The sequence below is a fragment of the Lissotriton vulgaris genome, chromosome 2_1 (genome assembly GCF_964263255.1).
Source record: "Lissotriton vulgaris chromosome 2_1, aLisVul1.2, whole genome shotgun sequence".
NCBI classification, from domain to species: domain Eukaryota; kingdom Metazoa; phylum Chordata; class Amphibia; order Caudata; family Salamandridae; genus Lissotriton; species Lissotriton vulgaris.
The window spans coordinates 812,935,563-812,956,327 of NC_141687.1; the positions used below are offsets into that span (position 1 = coordinate 812,935,563).

General features: G+C 46.5%; 1 protein-coding gene across 1 annotated transcript in view; it reads left to right on the forward strand.

Moving 5' to 3' along the window:
• The first annotated feature begins 8,145 nt into the window (after positions 1–8,145).
• The window catches only part of OSBPL6 (oxysterol binding protein like 6), a 699,671-nt gene continuing 687,051 nt past the window's right edge, over positions 8,146–20,765 (forward strand). The window contains exon 1 of the mRNA XM_086956201.1: positions 8,146–8,457. The gene's annotated coding sequence lies outside the window, so the exon portion shown is untranslated. The remainder of the gene's footprint in view (positions 8,458–20,765) is intronic.

Genomic DNA, 20,765 nt, shown 5'->3' on the forward strand with positions numbered 1-20,765 from the left:
TTATTCTGCCTTCGGATGGGGGTGGTTTACCAAAGACAGGGAACTATACATTAAGTCTAGCAATGTTAGTGTGATGCGCAGGCATATGGAGTGAAAGCGACGCAACAAGAAGCATCCTGGCTGCAGAGTCAGGAATATCCTAGTCTTCTTGGCCCAGTTGATTCCCAAAGTCTCCCACCTGTAGCTCCGAGAACAGTTCTCGCACAGCACCCTGCAATCTCAATATAGTGATAGACGGCGCCCTGGAGGGCCATACATCGGAAATTAAACTCTGCAGTTTACAATATGGGAGAAGCGAAGCACGGCCTCGGGCCAACAACTGGTGGACAAATTTGCAGCTCAAAACATGGGCCTCTTGTGTTAATAATTTATAAGCAGGACGGAGACACAGCCTTGCAATGCCCGGGCGCGTCCTTTCTTGCCGACCAAGACCCAGGTCAGAAAGCACTGACCAGATACCGCTCCTTCCCTTTTGGTGCCTGAGTCCTACTTCTTCCCAGACCTTCCATCTCAAGTACCTGAGGATCCAGATCTCCAACCGGGTAGAACTTGACATTCTTAAACATGTCCTCGGGGACCGTCCGCTCCTCCATGGCCTCGGCCCGCAGTTCCGTCCCCCTACCCCTGCATAAGCAGATGCTACTTCCAGTACCCAAACACCCAGGCCCAGCGTGTTCTTTCCGCGCCACAGACTGAAGCGCCCCACCCCCTGGAGCCACTGAACCGCCAGAGCCAGCGCGTGCCTTGGCCTGTACCATTGTGCAGGCTTCAGAGGGGGAAACGGGCCATACAGCACACCTAAAGACTCACTCAGTACTGATTTTGCTATGTAGGCACTGTATTTAACAGCGCCAAATAGCTACATATATTGCAAGCCATTTGTGGAAATTATTCTTTTTGTGAATGCGTGTCTACTTTTGCGGTACAATAAATAACCCTTCTTAATGGTACGGACGGGAAAAAGATCCCCTAGACAGGAAGAGAAACAAGCCGTGAGCGTGCATGTGAGAAGTTGGCCTGATATATGATGCTCACTAGTTCTAGTGATCACCTTGTATCAGTCCAAACAACCCTTATGGTGATTGGTTGTAAGTCAACCTTATAGACCAGCTATCCTAATGGTAGCATGGACAAAGCAGTCTTTAGGCTAAACTCTTTTGGCATGTGAAGCCAGCTGTTTTACCACATATAACCCCTTGAATACCAAGTGAAGGGACAACACACAGGTTGTTATGAAAATAAACAAGGATTTATTAACTAACATACACCTCTGAACTCTTTATGAGGTCAGAGGGCTAAGCACATGACAAACTCTTAGGAAAAATACGCTTAAGTTGCACGATTTACAATAGTGACCTAGGGGCACGACAAACCATATACTAAGTAAGTGGAATGGAGCTGTCCAGAGGCTGTAGGATCGCTGGGACCACGCTATACTAACTTGAGGTAAGTAATAGGAGGCCCACGGAACGTGTGTGCAGAGTGTGAACTCACACGCGAGATGCGTACAAACGTCTATGGACAGTACAGTTTAAGAAAAAAGGTGAGTACGGACGTCCCTGACTAGATAGGACCAAAACGACTGTGGAACTGGACACTAGGAGAGTCAAGCTACCCTTGAGCACCGAAATGCTCGTGTTACCTCACCCACAGGCTGCAGGTGCATAGGTGCCAAGTCGTGTCGGGTTCCGGCGTTGAAGTCTATGGAGCCTGGAGGAAAAGATGCTGCAGGCGGTCAGGAGGAAGGTGTCCGGTGTGATCCAAGGGTGGATCAGTGAAGAGAAGAACCTGAAAGCAGAGGGGACAATGTTCAAAGTCATTAGCCAGTGACTGGAGTGGAACCAGGAGTGGAACCAGATGTGGTCGTCGCGATCAGGTGAAGGTGGACGCTTGTCTCTGCAGCCAGGTGGTGTCTTCGACGACCAGGACTGAGGCACGAGCTGTCCCACGCAGGCTCTCGCTGTCGGCGGTGTCGTCTTCGGATTCGGAGTCAACAGGCCTTGGCAAAGGCAACCCACGCAGTGAGGGGAAACGGCGTCTGGAGTGGACCAGGAGGATCCGGGGTGCTCCTCTTTTGAAAGGGAGCAAGGGCCAGTCTGGAGCAACCAGACCAGCAGTGAAGATTTCGCAGTTTGTCGTCTAGGAGGCCACTAGCCAGCCGGCAAGTGATCAGACAACGCGTCGAGCAGCAAACAGGCAGAAGGGCCCCACGCAGATCTCGTGGATGTAGGAGGGCTGGTCTTCGGTGCAGGAGCTGCTCGGGGTCGGGGCTTCTCAGTTCCCAAAGCACTTGGACGAGGATGCCTCTGAAGTTGTGCTGGAGCAAAGTGCTGCTTCTTTCAAGATGGCCGGTCCCACGTGTCTCGTCGCACCCACGGATCTCAGCTGTGCTGCAGATGTAGGTAGAGGTCGGAGAGGTCTGGGAATCCGGGTCTCGTCGGGCTCTGAAGTCTGGATCCTTACAGGAAGACGACAAAGGGAAGCTGCTGTACGCTGATGGTGCCTGCTTGTGCAGGGTGGACACTCCTTGCCCACAAGGGAGATTTCTTCAGTCTTCTGTGGAGCAGAACGTCGAAGTCCAGAGTTTCTTCTTGTAAAGTTGTTCAGGATAATCTAATTTAAAATGGGACCAGCTCCTACCTTTATCCGGCTAAAGGGGGCTGCACTACGACTAGGTCCCTCCTCTGGGTGGGACCAGGAAGGGGGGTGGTTACACCCCCCTTCCTTTGTCCGGTCTTGCGCCAGCTCTGGGGCTGGAGTGCCCCAGGAACTGGTTTAGACCGGTGTATGCACAGGGACACCTTGTGTGCCCCAGGCATGTCTCATTCCTTTCAGCGCTGTCCTTCCTAATACACAAAATCCTGTCTGGGGTGGTGCTAGCACCTCCCAAGGCAGGAAACCCTTTGTCCAATCCTCCCTCGCTGGAAGGACTCCCAGCAGCAGGAGGTCAGACTTGTGTCTGCGGTGGCAGCATCCATTTTGTGATGCTGAGGCTCGAGTTAACTTTAACCGGGGTTCACAGTTACATGCATGTCCTGTCCCTCTAGAAGGGTGGAATGCTACCCCCGTCGCCAGAATTGGCGAGGGGGTAGTATTCCAATTCATATGACACCTTACTCGACATGTTTTGATAATGCTATACCAAAGTTAGCAATAACCGCGAGGATTATAATGCACTTAAGAGTATATGGTATGGCGTTATCATGGAAACAGCTAAACCACTTGGTTCCGAAAGCTGCAGACAGGCTCAGCTCATGCTAGAGCACCATCTCACATAATTCCGAGCACTCTACCTTCAGGATTGATAAGGCCTGCCATAGGAGTGACTGATAGGAGGATATGTGCCCATTTTAGGTTTAGATATAGGGATACTATATCTAAAGCAATGGGTGATTACACCACCTTGCCCCAGCTGATTGATCAGCCAGTTGTGTCAGATTTGGATGGCCAGCCAGGGGTGGCATAATACATGCTGCAGCCCCGGGAAACATCACTTACAACGCAACTTTTACAACGACATACCATTACAACGCAACTTTTACAACGCAAAAACTTTTACAACGCATGTATTTACAACAAATGTTTTTACAACGCAGGTACCTTTACAACGCATACCATTACAACGTAAGTATTGGTAAGTATATAATTATATTTTAAATGTTATATGTTTGGGGTAAAGGGGTATTTTTAGGGTTCAGGGTCAGTTTTGGGTTTTTGGGTAAAGGGGTATTTTGGGGGTTCAGGGTCAGTTTTTAGTTTTTGGGTAAAGGGGTATTTTTGGGGTTCAGGGTCAGTTTTTAGTTTTTGGGTAAAGGGGTATTTTTGGGGTTCAGGGTCAGTTTTTAGTTTTTGGGTAAAGGGGTATTTTTGGGGTTCAGGGTCAGTTTTTAGTTTTTGGGTAAAGGGGTATTTTTAGGGTTCAGGGTCAGTTTTTAGTTTTTGGGTAAAGGGGTATTTTTGGGGTTCAGGGTCAGTTTTTAGTTTTTGGGTAAAGGGGTATTTTTGGGGTTCAGGGTCAGTTTTTCGTTTTTGGGTAAAGGGGTATTTTTGGGGTTCAGGGTCAGTTTTTAGTTTTTGGGTAAAGGGGTATTTTGGGGGTTCAGGGTCAGTTTTTAGTTTTTGGGTAAAGGGGTATTTTTGGGGTTCAGGGTCAGTTTTGGGTTTTGAGGGTACAGGGGTACAGGGTAAAAATAAATTAAAATTAAATTTAAATTAAATTACATTACATTATATTTTTTTTAATTAATATACGATTATAAAATTAATATATATTTACCAATACTTACGTTGTAATGGTATGCGTTGTAAAGGTACCTGCGTTGTAAAAACATTTGTTGTAAATACATGCGTTGTAAAAGTTTTTGCGTTGTAAAAATTGCGTTGTAAAAGCATGCGTTGTAATAACATGCGTTGTATCAACATAGATCCTGCAGCCCCTGGTAGGCCCTGGGTACACCTAGGCCCTGGGTACCTAAGGTACACTGTACAGGGACTGATATGGTGACTCAGTATCCAATTGGGTATGCACCTAAGCTACAGGGTTGTCAATTTTAGAGAGAGCACAGCTAGGCTGTGGGTCTGATTAGCAGGCCCACAGCCAGGGAAGTCATAAACCAGTGAAGCAAAAAGCAAAAATCGGGGGTGACCATAGGATTGCAGACCCTACTCTCCTACAGTGCACTCTCCCGAACTTCCGGTGTCGGGATTTGCACGCTCACGTCCGTCTTATGCGCCCACAGAGTGGATGGCCGGCCCAGAGGAGCGGTGGCAGCAGAAGTCAGGAGTGGCGGCTGAGGCCGTTGATGCGGTAAGTGGGGCTTGGGGGGCTCGTGTGTGTCTGTGCGTGTGTGAGTGTGTGTGTCTGCGCGTGTGTGTGTGTCTGCGTGTGTGTGTGTCTGCGTGTGTGTGTGTCTGCGCGTGTGTGTGTGTGTGTGTGCGTGCCTTCGGCCGGCCGGCGTAAGTGCGTCCACAGACCCTGGTAGGCTTGTGCACCGCTCTGTCTCCCTTGAGAGGCAAGTGGGCGACAATAGGTCTCGAGAGCCGAGACCTAAAAAATAAACAAATACATAAAATTAATATACCCGTCTTCATGTGTTCAAAAAGATCTGGGCAGAGGACTCACACTTCACGGAGTCTACACATTTGCTCAATCCACAGTAACCCATTAAATGATCCCAATGGGGACGGTGGAGAAAAAAACCGCCTATTGAAATAAATCACTAGGTGGGCAGGCATGGAGGGGAGGGAGGAGATAACTTTACGGATAGCAGGGGCCCTGCTCCCAGACCCCTTCGGTACCCCCAAGCGCAGGAGGTCATAAAAAGACAATACACATAGCCTTCAGGGATATAGAGACCAGCTATAACGGCAGCCCCCTAGTCTGGAGAACAAAGACATACAGGAGTTTACCTAATGGCATTGTCCCACGGACAATGCTCATTGAGGCCATTGCGGGTAGCATTCAAAACAAAGATCCAGAAAACCTCCCTTTTCTTTCTTATGGAGGTAGAGTCTTTCCCTAGGACAGCACATATTTTTTCCAGAATTGACCACTTCAATTCAGATTCATCATGGTTTTTATCCAACCAATGCTGGACCAACGGGGCACCGATCTTACGGGTTCTAATGTGAAACTTACTCTATCGGTGCGGGACGCCGGCAGATTGACAAGGGACTGATTCGGAGTGAATTGTACGTGGCGGGTGACGTGGGTTGGAGCTACGACGGGAGATCTACTAACTCCAACTTTGGGCAAAGCGATATTAATTCTACCTACGTGGGATACAAAACGCCAGGGAATTGCTGCGGTATTCTTGTGAACGTAACCTCACTAAGCAGGTGACCCTTTTGATGCACAACAAAAGACCTAACGCCCACGAACGTCTTTGAAACGTATTACTTTGGGGATAGAACAGTACCTAGAAATTACTAAACTTGAGTCTACTAGCCACGACTGACATTGGGACAGGGATCTTGACGAAAGTCATCTACAAAACTTTTGTGTTTCGACTTCTGAACCTAGGACGACTACATTTTTATAAGACATTACTTCATACAGATTTTGAAGCCTTGAAAAAGTTGTTAAGTACGACGAAACATGTGTCGGCTGTATCGTTGCTACGACAACTAGGCATTTGGAGCGAAGATTTACATGCTGAACAAAGTGTTATATGTTGTCCCATTTTGTGCGTTAAATAATTTTCTGACTGCTTCAAGTCAAATATATACTTGTTTTTGCTGTGCTCGGCTTTTGCCTTTGTTTCCAAAAAAGATACTGGGTGGCAGTGGATGGATAAGGAGGCTCAGGCGTTTGCTGATGTCAAGAGGGCCTAGCTAAAAGAGCCACCATGGCTTATTTTCAGCCGAGAGCGGCGACGGAACTGATTGTGGATGCCAGCCCAGTGGGGCTAAGGGCAGTACTCCTACTTTTATGAGGACACTGAACAAAGCCCTGTGGATTGGAGTAGCTCAAAGCATCAATCTGGAAAATTGCTTACACCAGTTTCTGAGAGCTTACCGGCAAACGCCTCATTGCATGACCAAGTGTGCTCCCCATGATCTTTTACTGAAACGAGCCGTACGGGACGGCATACCCAGCAGTGTTGCCTGGACCCCTGCCGTTATGGATGTGGAGCAGTCTCAAGCCCGCCGACAAAAGAACAATGATCGGGCCAGCCAGAAAAGAGGGGCCAGGCCAGTGGACATCCAGGTGGGAGACTATGTGGTGGGTAAAGACAGACACCCGGGGTCCAAGTTTCGCACACGGTTTGAGCCTGATCCGTGGAAGGTGGTGAGAATCCAAGGTACTCTTGTGGTGGCTGAAAAAGGGAACCAGTGCATAGCTCGCAACGTGTCCTGGTTTAAGAAGTGTCCTAGGCCAAGCGAGGTCGCCTTGGAGCCCAAGAGGGCCCTCTGGGAAGATGATGCAGCAGAGGCGGCTGCAGAAGAGAGCCAAACAGTGGAGGCGACTCCGGACGAAGAAGGACCGAGTGTGGTAGCCGGGCAAAGTGGGTCTACTCCCAGCAGTACCTGCAACCAACCGAGTGTTGAGGGTGGAAAAGACCGAGGCCGACACCATCACTATGAGTTCCACAACAACCCTACTCCAAGCACTCGGCTGAGGTACTTTGTGCGTTAACGTCTCCCGGAGGAAGCATGCCCAGGGAAGTACCCTACAGCAGGTACCTGAGCTGTGTGTGGGGTCGTGTGGAGGACTGAGAATATATTGTGTGTGTGGACATTATTTTACCATTCTTTTTTGGTTCAAATCCCGAGGTTGGAAGGGATGTGGTAAGCCACCCAGCCACTGTAATACATTGTTTGCACGCAACTCCCTGGGCCGGGCGCGGACCGGGAAGTATTTAATAAACTGTGACGTCGGGGCACGTGACCGACGGCACGGACGAAGTACACGAGTGGTCTTGCCTCTATTGCTGTTCCGCTGATCAAATAGTTTGGCCTGGGTTGTATGCCCGAAGTGTTACCCCCTCCTACCCTATTCAACTCCGAGTATCTCTCCGTGAGTAAGGGTACCACACAACAGACAATTCCCGTTATAACTCAAACTTTGCTAGTTTTTGACTCAGCAATACACATAAACTTCAGGAATTTCCAACAAAACATCAAATAATTTCCTTGGAGACAGACTGTAACTGTATGCCTACCCGTATGTACGGTATTTCTAATAGAAAACTGCATTAACAGACTTTTACGCTCCGCCATTAGAGCTGGACAAGTCAAGACGATGTGACAAATATCTTCCTTAAAGTAGTTGGAATAGGAAGGAGACTTCCTATTTACGTAGTCAAAAAAAAATATTCTAACATTCCCCATTTTCAACTTGCCTGCAAGTTATTGGGGAAATAAAAATCTCACCATTTATATATCTTCGATGGTCCTAAGTGTCCTGAAGGGCAACATGTGGGCCCTAGGTAAAGGGAAGGCTGCGTGATATCAGAAGCAGCAGGTGCGAATTGCAAGGCGAGGTCGCTGCTTAAAAGTAGCTCCGCCTGGGTTGGCTGGTCCCTGCTGAGATGCGGCTCACCAGCAGGGGCGGGGCAGGGATAGAGCGGTTCATGACGAAGCAGTGCTGAGGCGCACAAAGCCAAGAGTGCGTGACGAGGCCTGGGGAGTTCCGAAGGCAGCCGGTGCGCAGTCGGGGATACATACATTCGGTAGCCCACCAAATATTAGACAACACCGGCCTCTAGCGGATTTCACAGGCTTCTGCTCGCTGCGAGATAGGGGGGCCGGAGACTGCGAGGCGCGCTGTGGTGAATGAAGCCTGCTGCTGAGGGAAGCCGGAGACCTGCGCTGCTCCAGGAAATCCCCACAGAGAAGGAGGAGCGGCGCTTGACTCCAGCCGCGGAGGCCGAGACCGGCAGCAGCGCCCGGGCAGAGGGCTGTGGTGAGCTCAGCGCCACCCTTCGGCGCGTCCTTCGCTGCCTTATCATTTTGGTAGGTGCGCACCCCCCCCCCCCCCCCACCCCCCCCCCCTCTGCATCACAGCAGCCGCACTGCACATGTCCCCGCAGCCCACCTTATCCACACTAGGATATAAAAACTGTACGCACCACTGGAGGGGGTGGGGAGCTTTCACTGCAGTATTCGTGCCCCCCCCTCTCCGCTCCCTTCCCTTCTATTGCACCACAAGCTGTTTTTAGTAAAATGGAACTTGATAGCGTAAGCCGTTGATGGCATGTTTTTATGGCCAGCCTTAAGTTCTGATCCTTGTGTAGATCCATGCCATGCTCCATCCCATGTACAAATCGGTTTGCCTTGCATGTGTCCCAGAGTATACCCTGAATTTCGTGTACATGGCTTGCTGTTCCTCGTTTGCGTGTGTGCATACTGCGGTTCGTGTGCAGGACTGTGCTTGCATTCTATGGGGCCACAATCAACCTTTCCGGTGCTTGTCACTGCACAAACTGTCTTTAATTTACATGATTTGTATCAGCCCCTTGATTTGCTGAATCTCATGACCTGGACTGTGACCAGGTTCATGGCGCTGTACATTTCACGTTCATGACTGGCCGTGTATAGCCCGGAGCATGGTGCGACATCCCCATGTGTTAACATGTCGATTGTACTGGCCCAGGGAAGGATGCTTTTTTAGGTACAAGGTATTGAACGAATGAAGTCCCTCTTCAAATAGTCCCCCTCTGGGGCAAAATTACGTTCCTATTTTTTTGTTAAGGATTGCCTTTTTTTTCATTTAAAGAAAATTAATTTCCCGGTATAATTTCATATGTGGTTAGAGGTTGTTCCTTATGAGCCGTGCCCTTCTTTCTAAGTTTTTGACGTAAGTAGCTTAGGAGGACATAGTGGTTTGCTGAAAATGTGTGCAGAATGGGAGCCCGTGACATTGCACCGTCTGTACTGCAGTCAGACACTAGCGTGTTTTCAGCTGCTCGCTAGCCCACCGCATTGTCACGATGCCCCGGGCGACCATCAGCGGGGTACCGAGGAGGCCAAGCCGCAACTAACTTAACTAGATACATAAGAAAAGGAAAACATGTTAATTTGACGTTTCTCTATTGTAAATCTGCTACCATTTAAAATTGGTATGGTGCTAATCATTTAGATGGTGGCTAACGGAGAGTACCATTTTGCATAGGTACATAACCTGAAGCGAGCTTACAAAATACGTATAGTTGGTGCGTGAGTTTCAGCTACATAGCTACAGCTATGAGAGAAAAGTCATGGCTCTAATGGTCTGAGCGCCCCTGTGTCTGTCTAGCGGAAGCCACCGGCGGATGCGCCAGCATCCCAGAGCCAGGTCGGGCTGACGTCATCTTGCTGAGTGATGAGAGGACCCACGCCTCGGTGCGGGTCCTTCACGTGTAGCAGCAGTGAGTCACATTAACTCAAGTAAGAAAGACATTCTGATTTTAATGAATGCACACGCATGCCAGACTTTGTCTGGGTACCGTCCCACCTCCCCGTTTCCTGCTAACCTAATTATCATATTTATTTTGTGAGCTGCGTTTCTGTTTTGAGTTTGCAACTTTTTAGATTCTGTATCGCGTGGGTGCTGCTGAGGCAGAGTGCATCAATGCAGAATCGTTCTGTTACTGCCTTAGGCAGGAGAACCAGGGTTCCCAAGGTCGAACAGAAATCTGCAGTGGTAAAGGACAATGAGATGACCCTTAAATGATGTCCAAGAGGCACAATGCAGGGAACGGGAAGTCATAATGTGAGCTTGCATTTTCATCTGGCAAATTACATCGAAAAGGAAACAGTACTGTTTAGTGTGCATTTTATTCTAAGACTCTCAATCGATGGAATCGATTCAACATCGAAGATCATGACACGCATTTACTTAAGCGTTTTCAATTTGAACGTTTTTTAAATATTTTAATGTAGAATTACAACATACTAGAAGACAGGCAAAATTATCAACTTGTTAAATGTTTAGGTCTGTAATAAATATAAAAGCATGGCCGATGATATAATTCTTTGCTTTACTAATATCAATATTTAACTGCAGATTTTTTGCCCACTTGATTAAGTTTGGCCTGCACAGCTGAAATACCATTTCATTGTTATGTTACACTACTTGTATATAAGAGCAAAACAAAGCTACACGTTATTGTGTAATGACTGCAATTTCAATAGACAAACACACTTATTTGGTTGCACGATTCTGTAACTGCAAATGCCACATGCGCCTGAAGTTGAATGTTTTGGCTAAATAATTCGCAATTCTTGATCCTAAATCCTTCTGATTAGATTAATTCTTTATTGAGGAGTCCATGAGATGCTGAAATAGAAGTACAGGTACGGTTTCATTAGTCATTCATATCAGAATTGAGTGTCATCATGGAGAAGGTGTGATGAATGCAGTGGGTGAGAGTAGAGTTGCAGTAGACTGCTGCCTCGCAGTAGAGTGACTATGTATTAAGTATTTTGTAATGAGCTTTGAATTCGCTTTTGCCTTTCACTTAAGTCAGCAGGCTGGTTGGTTTCCATGAATGCTTTGGGGAGATTCTGATAACCGCTGATCCTGTGCCTAAACCATACACGCACAGAGTAATTTTCTTGGTTTCTTGCACTTTTCAAAACTTGTCCCCTCCTCAGCAGATCTTCAGTTACCTCGTACTTGAGGATATGATGATTGACAAACACCGTGAGTACTAGTCTCTTTCACCACAGTTAGAGTAGGATTCTATGTTTTTTCCCTTTCTTGATCTGCTAAAAATCCTTACCATTGAGAAGAATGCTGCTTGTGCATTTTCAGTTCTGCAAGAGCATGTGGCTGTTTATGGTTCTGCCCAAAAGGGGGTAGACTTAGCACAAAGCCACTCTTTAGAAAAGATATGGAGAAACAGGTAAATATAAACTCAATTTAAAATAGACACAGAATAGTATAATAAGCACTGTTCAGTTCAGTATCATTAAAAGTAGCAATTTAGTTAAGATACAGTAGAAAAAAACCCCACAGTTGTGGCTTATGTATGGAGTAAAGTACCGTCACCTTTGTATGATAAGGCTATCGAAAGCTACCAAGGAGATCTGCGATCATATGTAGGCATGAGGTCACAACTCAGGTGGCTTTGTGAGGTTATGTAATTTCAAGGTGACTTTTAATATCCTTTTATTTTAGAGTCGAGAGTATTTCATACTATTTAATAAATAGATGTCTCCAACCACAACAGAGCTTGCTAACTACCCTGGGTCCACCTGTAAGTAGGTGAGAAAAAACATGGATACACCACTCATACTTTTTTGGATAACAGCATGGCTTTTGCGTGGGAAAACACTGAAAGATGTGCTTTCTCTTTGGTTGGTTATGTCTTTTTCACTACATTTCTGCATGCAGCCTTGTCCTATGCCATCGAGCTACCAGTTGGCTACCAAGGAAAGATATTTCCAGTAGTGGGGAGACCTGTGTGTGCACTGCAAGGTAAAGGAATCCCTGACTGCAGTACGGACAATCTAGCCAGTATCTTTTTCAGCTTGATTATCCGGCACATAGCCAAGCAGGAGTTTGGGTGGGGTTCAGGCAGTCAAAAAGGTACCTTTCAAACATTGACAGAAATGTATCTGACACTGATATCTTGTATACCGTTATCATTTTCCACAGGTGAGGTTGTGGGCAGGGGTGGGAAAGCAGGCTAGAGGTTCCCTGGGACGCAGAATGCAGAGGTTCAGAGTAGGAAATTGTATGAAGTCGCAACTCCTTTGTAATGAAGTTTAACATACATGTAGTGACACAATTTTCAAATTATAGACGTGGTCTGATGTTGGAGCGAGCCTATTACAAAAAATTATGCACATTTTTAAGGAAAATAGAAACTCCCACATATACTTATGGCCTAATTGCATATGTGGTAAAATGTCTGCCTTCAAAATAAGCAAACAACTTATATTGAATGGTGCAGCACCAGGAGACAGTAAGAAATGGATTCCCCAGTGTGAAACAGAGACCAAAAGATGTGTAGAGCACTAGATAAAATCATTGACTGTTTATCTAGTAGTGCAAGTACCTAAGTGGAGTACTGGGGAAGAAGCTTCAGCTTATCGTTCAATGTCATTCAAGGTATTCTTATGGTTTGGAAGGAGCGACATATTCTTACAACGTTGTGTCTTTCCAGCATTAATAAAAATTTGTCCTATGGTAAGCTATCGTTAGTTTGATATGTTGGAAAGTCTTCATTGCTGCAGTCTTAAGTGCTATTTTTAAGTTTATGAAATATATATGTTGCAGAATTTTGAGAAAAAATATTCTTGAAATTTAAATTCAGTATTACATGGTTTCTCCCTGTGGCTCGACCAGCATCAATGTTTTTCCCCTAACTGTCTTTTGGTGAATGTGGAATGTACCATGGAAACACTGAATCTCCACAACAGCGGCTGTTGGTCCTTCTTGTGGCCCTCTACTCTGGTAAGGCATAACTTCTCTACCCCATTATGCTTTTCAAACCTACAGAATAGCCCAAAAAGTCCTAACCGCAATAACAAATTTCCATGTTCCAATAGAAGAAAAACATCACAAGAGAATCAAGAAGGCAAGCCCCTCTTCAGTTCTGAGGTAGCAGGATTTTGCTTCTTCAAGGTGTGGTCCAAACGATCTTAGCAAAGCGAAAACTGGTGAAACTAGCCTTGGAATTCTTAAAACTAAAATGGATCAGATACAGATAGACCATAGAGTGAAACTCTAAGGATACTGAAAGTTGACAAAGCTAATGTGCTAGTGACTAAAATTTGGCAACACATCCATAGGGCATTGTGAAGTGACCCCAAAAAGAACTGAAACTATTAATTAACTCTTGTACAGTCTGATATGGCTGATAAGTGGGATAGAATTTGCTGGACACATTTTAAGTCACAGAAGTGGGAAGGGTCTACCCCATCAGAAGCTATCATTATCAGATATTTGGTACCCTTGGACGATTGTGTTTGATGAAGTGAGGTAGATTTGCTGAAGGTTTGCGTCTTGGCCTGAGTGGCGCAATGAAGAATTTAGGGTAACTTAGGCACACTGAAATGGTTACCCACAGTGGTGAGCGGAGAGGACGGATGATAATGATTTAACATTGGTGTGTTCAATGTACAATTGATATTTGCTCTCACGCAAAACCTGGAGGGCTGAAGGAAGAGTGTCGGGTTTTAAAATAACTTGGAAAAATGCGAGCATCTCTTGTTAAAATATTGAAGGAACTAGTGAATAAAGAGCTACCTATTCATAATGACTAAACAATTGATCTGATATCTTGGAGTTCAATTAATATCTTCAATAAGTGGGTGTTGGAAATAGCCCTTTCTGCAGGGTCACCCCCAAACTTATTTTTGCTTTCCTCCTCCCCTTTTTGCTGAATTTGTTTTTTATGGCTATAGGACTCTGAGCACCTTACTACTGCTAACCAGTGCTAAAGTGCATGTGCTCTGTACCGTAAACATGGTAACATTGGTTATCCACAATTGGTATATTTAATTTAGTTATAAGTCCCTATTAAAGTGCACTATATGTGCCCAAGTCCTGTACATTAAATTCTACTGGTGTGCCTGCAGCACTGATTGTGCCCCCCATTCAATATTCCTTTAAACATGGCCCAGGCCTGCCAGTGCAAAGCCGGTGTGTGCAGTTTTAAACTGCCATCTCCACCTAGAAAGTTACCCTACTTGCAAGGCCCGAGACATCCTTTTTTATTATATACAAGTCATCCCCAAGGTAGGCCTTAGGCACCCCTGTATTTAAAAAGTAGGATATGTACTTTGAAGTTATACATGTCTTGGTAGTAAAATACTCTTACATTTTCTTTTCTCAACTGTAAGGCCTATCTCTCCCATAGGGTAGCATTGGACCTGCCTTAAAACATAATTTAAGTGTCATTTCCAATTGGGAAAATATATACATTTTAAGTTTGATGTCTCTGGACTCACAATTTACAATCTCAATTCATGGTGATGTTGGATTTTAAGTTGCCAGTATGTAAATGGCAATTTTTTAGAAAGTTCCCATTTTCTTTCCCTTAACTATTCTGTGCCTCTGCCTGTCTCTGAATACACATCTATGTTCAGTGACAGCTGGGGTTTGTGCGTTCCCTCCAGACAGTCACACACAAAGGGAAGTGAGGTGTGACACTCACATCCTGATGGCCCGTCACCAGGCTGATGGGTCTGCCTGAGCTAGATTGAGAGGGATGACTTCACACTTGCACCTGAATAGGACTATGCCTGTCCCCACACAAAGAGCTGCATAAACCCCCATAATGCGTCTGGACCCAGGGAAGGATGGGCAGGGACCTTGTGCGGTTCAAAGGCCCCTTTGAAGACTACCTACTTCAAAGGCTAAAATGGATGTAAGTACTGGACCTCTGATACCCAATACTTAATTCCCTTTTGGGACCTGAGGAGATTCTGCCAGGAAGAGGAGTTGCGCTGTAGGAGGATCTGCCACCTTGCTAACTGCTTTGCTGTGTGGCGTACTGCCTGCCAACAGTTGTGCTATAGGAGGGACTGCCACTTTGCGACTTGTTTTGCTGTGTAGTCCTGCTGCCTGTTGCTTGGGAGTGAGACGGACTGGATCTACTCTCTACAACCTCTAAAACCCAAGTAACTCCAAGGGTTTGCTGGCTTGCCTCCTGTTCAGGAAGTCTTAGGGTTATGACAGACTGTTTTCCACCTACGCTGCTGGACTCTGCCACCCAGGAGCCCTGCATCTGAGTTTTACAAAGGTCAGCATTCGTGCCTGACCTGTTACTGGTGTTCCACTTATCAGTGCTTGTCTGACCTTTAGTGGAGTATTCCTTTGTGGCTGTGTGCCCAGCGAAATCACTGCGTTCATTTCCTCCGCTTGAATACATCCCAGTGCAGCTCAATGGCGACCCGTTGCCTGGGTTATATGAAGTTTACCCGCAACATCCATCATACATCAGCCCACCTACGTAAAGCAGAACTAATGCTGTGCTTTTAACATCTATGGTCCCTCCAAAATGATTCAACAACACAGATCTCGCCTACAAGGCATGTCAACCTCATCAGCGCTGACACTTTGGGCTTTGAATGTCATTGACCCCTCAGGTCAGGTATTGTTCTCATCAGAACCTTTGTGGTGCCTGTAACTGGCCTGTGCTCCCTCGCAGGCAGCTGGAACTATGTGATTATACCGGTCTAAGTGATCTGCCATAACATTTGAATTGCTAGTGAGATATATATTGGTCACTAGTAGGTAGTTATAGTTAGGACCTTGTTTCCATATGAAGAGTGTTTTTTCATTTGCCAATAACTTTGCGGTCATTTGATGAATCCTCGAGAATTTTTCAGAACTGTGTACCGCTCACTTCAGCTGCTGTCTTCAAAAGGTGGGGGTTCTAAAACTAATTCCCATAGGACATTTAGACACGGCTACAGCCCGCACTGCTTAACAGAATTACACCAAATTTGACAGAAAGGTAGATGTTGGTTCAGGGAAGTGCCGTTTCTTTGATTTGATGCAAATCTGTTCAGTATTTTTTTATATATTAAGGAACATTCAAATGTGGAAATATAAGGGCGCAATGGATCCTCAACCCCTCCCGATCTCTTGCTAAGATCTGATTGGCTACCAACACTTCAAACTAGGAAGTGTTGGCAGTCATGTTGTGACTTGACTTGAACCGAGCCACATGAAAAAAAAAGAAAGAAAAGGGAGCAGGGTAGAAATACCCTGACCCTCCAGGCCTCTTGTAACAGGACCAAACTAGCATTAAAAATTTTTTTTTGCATTTGCGGGAGGCACACTAGATCTGCAGACTCACCAAATTCTTTTTAAAAAGAAAGTGCGGACTTCCCACTTCGTTATTAATTGGCCTCTGGGTGGGCAAGGTACTGGGGGCATATTATATGACAGGGGAGGGGTGCATTTGCACATCCTCCTGGGTCTTAATAATGCCCCGGGGACCACCACCTCCCTGGGACTTCTTTATAAATGAATACAGTGGAGGTCCGCTGCCCCGGTGACCACCACCTACCCGGGGCAAATTAAATTATAAATGGGGGGGCCCTCTTGGAACCCTCCCCCCAGCCCAGGGGCCCACCACCTCCCTGGGTCTTTCTAATTAAACAATGCAGGGGCTGCACCTCCTCATCTCCCCCCGCATCTCCGGGGTCCGCTAACTCCCCAGGGCTTTTGGCAAATTGAAAGCGGGGGGCCACACCACCCACAGCCTTGGGGACCACCTCCTCCCTGGGGCAAAATTGAAGGAAGGAGGGGGGCCACGCGGCCCCACTCCTGAAGCCAATAATGGCCCACGGTACTGCCAACACGCACCCCCCCTCTCCCCCTCCCCACCGGGCTGGCTCTTTCTGTGTTCCGGGTTGCCCACCTCCGGGACATAGCTGTTTGCTATGGCTTGGCGGGAGCTTTACCGCTCCCGCCAAGCCATAGCAAAATGTGCTCCAATTCCAGCAAGCAAGAGCATTAGGAATTCTCCTGCTTCCTGGAAGCAGAGCAAGAGTGCTTTGACAGAGAGGGAGCTGCTTGTTCAGCAGCTCCTCCTCTGTCAAAGCAATGCCAGCCCCCGCAGGAGGCGGGGAGCTGGCAGGGACCGCGGTCCGCAATAAAAGCAACTAGGTGGGAGTCCAAACTGGGGTGGTGTATAAATGCAACCCATCATTTTTTGCAGTTATACTGGGTGGGACCAGGGCACCCAGAAAAGAGGCTAGGCCCTGGGGATGAGATCCCTGGGGCCTTAATCGCCCTGGGAAGGGGGCTGCGTGGGCCCCCTTATTTAATACAAAAAAATTAATTTAAAATGTGGCCTAGGATGGAGTCCCCGTTGCTTAAATTAGCCCGGAAGAGGAGCTGCACAGACCCCTCCCCTGTTAAAAAAAGGCCTGGCCCCGGTATGAGGTCCCCGGGGCCAAAACCAACCCAGGTGAGGGGGCTACCCGGTTCCCTTTCCCTGAAAATAATTTTTTAAAAAGCAGCCGCAAGTCCCTGGAGGCTCTTCCCCCTTTCACCACCATTCTGCAAACTCGCCTCCTGGTGCCCTACTAGCTGGGGGATGAAGTACACATGGATGCTGAGAGTCCTTGGGGGCCAACAAGTCCTCCTGTTACCTCCAGTAAGTCCCACAGAGCGCAATTGCTGAGAGGACTTCGAAGGCCACGCCCCTTTCTCCACCACTCTGCAAATGCTCCTCTTGGCACACTGCTGGTTGGGGGATGAAGTCCCCATGACTCCGGATGGTCCTTGTGGGCCAACAAGCCCTCCTATTACCTCCAGTAAGTCCCACAGAACGCGATTGCTGAGAGGACTTCGGAGGCCATGCCCCCTTTCTCCACCACACTGCAAACGCACCTTCTGGTCCACTGCTGTTGGTTGGGGGATGAAGTCCTCTTGAATGCTAAGGGTTCTTGGGGTCTCAGAACCCCTCCTGTTACCTCCAGTAAATCTGACACAGCAGGATCTTGAGAGCTGGTCGAAGGCCCGCCCACTTTCTCCACCACTCTGCAAATGCGTATACTAGTTAAAAAACCATCGAAATTCACTTAAAAAACCAAAGGTTACAGGGACATTATAGTTCGGAACTAGAATTTGAAAAACCTTAGAAATTCACTTAAAAAACCAAAGGTTACAGGGCTGTTATAGTTAGGCTGACATTTCACTCATACAAAACAAGGGAAATTAATCATTTATAGTTACCTGAGCTAACTATAACTTACGCCCAAGCAATGCACTGCTTATGACCTCACATATTACATCACTCCTGACATGGTCAGTGATATCACTCATGACATCATCAAGTCTTGTCTTGTAAACATATTATTACATTTCCATGTCTGACTAAACTTCAATGGACGATTGGCATGCTGCAAGCACTCCCTCCCTGTCTGCTTCCCACATTTTCTTTACCTAAAATGAACTTAAAAAATGAAACAGAAAAAAAAAAAATACAGTAATGTTTTACTTGGAAAATGTATTTCAGTTACCTTTTTCACAAATAAGTAAATACATACTGAAAGAAAGTATGTTGGTGCCCAAACGTTATAATACATGTGTAATGGTGCACTATTAGGTATACTACATAATATATATGTATATATATACTTTAGGTCATTGTGCCAACCAAGTGGTATATGGCATTGATGGCTGTGGGAGGTGAGTGATTGTATTGGCTCATTATGGACCTCTGGAGTAGTGTGATCTACTTCACACTGCAAGGTGTCATCAGTAGTGAGTGATCTTCCTTGCCATTAGAGGTCTTCCAGGGATATTTATGCTAGTTATGTGCAACATGCTTCATAGACACCTATTAGGTACATGGGATGCGGTACCATGTTTGCAAAGCCATACCTGCTCATCTCACAACCAGACACACTCTTTGAAAGGTGCAAAGTAATATAGTTTATGCAGGGTAATAGGTCCATACCTCATTATATCCAGTTCTGGTGCACTGGCTCACAGTGATATTCAGAGAGGCTTCACAGATACTGTGCATGCCTGTGACATTGCCACATGCCTTTTTAGCAAAGTCAGATCCTCCTTTGCACAGTCAGATTCATTCATAGCATAAACTGGTGTATTATTTGCCCATCCAAACACTTACTTAAGTAAGCCAACATCCCCCATGCTGTTGTAGTGTAGAAGGACCTCTGTCGTTGTAGGACTTAGTATACAGTAAGAAAAAATGTAGCACACAAAACAGTGTTGCAGATTTCTTTCCCCACCCACCAATAAAACCTACTGGCACTATTTGTTATCTTTAAAGCTGGTGTCCTCACACATCTAACTCCAAAATCCAGGTTGATGTTGTCCCTGCACCGACAACAACCTCAGAAACAAATTTCTGCTAGGAAAATGCAGAGTTTTCAGCAACCAGATATGAGATATCCAAGAATTGTTTTGACCTCCAGCCTTCAACATATGAAGTGCACCCCAAATGTTATATGTAAACTTGCAGACCTGTTAAACATGGTGTGGCACTGTAATTTCAAAAAGAGTCCCACTGTATTTTGGGCAAGAAAATATGTAGTGATTTATTTTATATTTTCCTGGTGGAGGAAAACTCAAAGGGCCAAAATCAGAAAGAAGGCACTAGTAGCATTGTGTGGAGAAAAAGTAAATTTTTCAGCTGAGCCAAGTGCGCACGCACCAGCAATCTAATGTCCAAGCAGACTTCATAGATACTCCTCATGTGAAATTGGTGCATCTTGGCTTATTCTTTGCATGGCTTGATGCATTCTTTACATGTTTGGAACATTTGCTGTTCAGCAAAATAGCTGGCAAAGAGTTCTCAGCTTTTTTTTTTGCCTAGAGCAGGTATGCTGGCAAGTGGGACTGATCTTAAGTCAAGTCAAGTCAGAGAATTTATATAGCGCACTACATACCCAGAGGGTCTCAAGGCGCTAAGGAGGGGGGGGAGGATTACTTGTCAAATATCCACGTTTTAAGTTGTTTTCTAAAAGCTAGGTGGTTCTGGGTAAGGCGAAGGTGAGTGGGGAGTGAGTTCCATGTTTTAGCAGCCAGGTAAGAGAAGGATCTGCCTCCCATGGTGGTCTTGTTGATGCGAGGTACAGTGGCGAGGGCTTGGCTGGAGGAACGTAGTTGGCGGGAGGGGGTGTAGAAGGACAGTCTTGAGTTGAGGCATTCTGGTCCAATGTCGTAGAGTGATTTGTGTGCGTGGGTTAGCAGTCGGAAAGTGATTCTCTTATTGACGGGTAGCCAGTGGAGGTCTTTCAGGTGACCAGAGATGTGTTCGTTGCGTGGGATGTCTAATATGATTCTGGCTGAGGCGTTTTGGATTCGTTGGAGTTTCTTTTGGAGTTTAGCGGTAGTGCCTGCGTAGAGGGTGTTTCCGTAGTCCAGTCGGCTCGTGACTAGAGCATGGGTGACAGTTTTCCTGGTTTCGGTGGGGATCCATCGAAATGTTTTTTTGAGCATGCGAAGAATGTTGAAGCAAGATGAGGATACGGCGCTGACTTGTCTGTTCATTGAAAGTGAAGAATCCAGGATAACGCCTAGGTTCCGTGCGTGGTCTGTCGGGATGGGTGCTTTTCCAAGGGCTTCCGGCCACTAAGAGTCGTCCCATGCAGAGGGGGATGTACCTAGGATGAGGACTTCTGTTTTATCTGAATTCAGTTTCAGACGGCTGTGTTTCATCCATTCAGCAACTTCTTTCATTCCTTCGTGTAGGTTAGTTTTGGCGGTGCTGGGGTCCTTGGTGAGAGAAAGGATCAGTTGAGTGTCATCCGCGTAAGAGATGATGTTGAGGTTGTGTTGGCGGGCGATGGTCGCGAGGGGGCTCATGTATACGTTGAAGAGGGTGGGGCTGAGAGAG